Source organism: Austrofundulus limnaeus, unplaced genomic scaffold (genome assembly GCF_001266775.1).
Source record: "Austrofundulus limnaeus strain Quisiro unplaced genomic scaffold, Austrofundulus_limnaeus-1.0 Scaffold87, whole genome shotgun sequence".
In the NCBI taxonomy this organism is placed as follows: Eukaryota; Metazoa; Chordata; class Actinopteri; order Cyprinodontiformes; family Rivulidae; genus Austrofundulus; species Austrofundulus limnaeus.
In genome coordinates this window covers 1,553,933-1,555,540 of record NW_013952489.1, presented here as the reverse complement: position 1 = coordinate 1,555,540, position 1,608 = coordinate 1,553,933, and positions in this window count along the sequence as shown.

Sequence of the window (1,608 nt, the reverse complement as noted above, 5' to 3'; positions counted from 1 at the left end):
TTATTATACAGTAGATCATAGCCACAGTCTTACTGTGTTCAGGAAATAATAAATGAGTTGAAGCTCAGTGACTCGCTCCGCTGTATGGCCCCCATAAGTGCACATAAACCAGAACATGTGCCTGCACTGCTGAGGGGTTTTATACATCAGGATGTCCAGATCCCTGCAGCAGGCAGCGGGATGACAGAAACTTACCTCGAGGCAGTGATGGAAAAAAAAAACGTGGATGTCCATGATCAGCTCTTCAAACTGCTCCTGAAAATTTTTCAAGCAAGTCCTGGTACGGACCGGTCCGAACAGAAGTTACAGAACCGCACAGTGACTGCTCCGTGCGGTCCTACTGTCACAGAACCGGACCCTCGCTGACACTCACCGCTGCTCCAGGTTGCAACTTGCTCCGTGTCAGAACATCACGGAACATCCACAGGTATTGTCTCCACGAAGACTAATAATGCTGAGGTCTTTATAAACTTTGGAACATTTTAGCTGTGAGGATTAAATTAAAACGGGATCACATCAAATGGTATTTAGCCTAAAATATATGTCCGGTTGGATTCGGATCACCGTAGCTTTTTTTTGTTTAGTCCTGATCTAAACTCTATGTGAAACAGCAACCTTTTATTTGTTTAAAATATATATTTAACTACAAAGAGAAGTTAAAGGTGCAGTATTGTTGTGCGAACAACCACAACCTTACTCACTCCGCCCGAGCTCGTTTCCTTTCCTCTGAGTTGACCTATTACCGAGGTGAAATATAGAACATACAAGTACTTAAAAGTTCAAACCCTCCTTTATTAAATGTAATTATAAAAGGTTAAGCAAAATGCATGATACAAGATTATTCAAGATCTTTGATTGCGCATTTAAAGAGAGACATCAGACAACCTGGAATCAGGTGCACTCAGCTTCGCTGCTGGTAAGATGTCTGATCTGCTGAAGACTGCTGCCTTTCTTTTCCACTCCTGCTCTCCATGACCTCATGACCTCTGCTGCTTCCTTTCCTGCACAGGAGGTAACAAGCAAGCCTCCCTTCCCCCTCCTGCATTCCTAAGGGGCCCAGTTTACACACTCAGTCTCTCACTATTGACTCAGTAAATCCATTAATAAGTTTTGCTAGAACTAATTTACTCAAGATTCTACTGAATACACTGATTACTAATAAGTAAACAAAGCATATAATTGATTATAAAACTGTTCACCTCAACAATCCCACTCTGGACCTCTCCTCCAGATAAACACCAGATAAAGCTCTATTCACACAACACTGCGAAATCTTAGCAGTGGGAGGGAGTTTTCTGTCAGGAGAGCATCTCTGTTGTCAACTGATGATGCTACCCTCATGAGCATCTGACGTGTTACAGCTGGATCCTGTTTTTCAATAGCTGCAGAAATTAATCTGACAAGGATCTCATACATGGGATGCAACAACAACCACAAGTAACCATACTTTGCTCCACAATCACGGAGATCATAACTCACACATGGACAAACATTTATGTCTACATGCCTGTAAGAGGCGTTTTTGTTACCACATTGAATGACTTCGCACAGATCAAAAGTGAAAGTAGTCCTACTAACCTTAACATACACTCACCGGCCACTTTATTA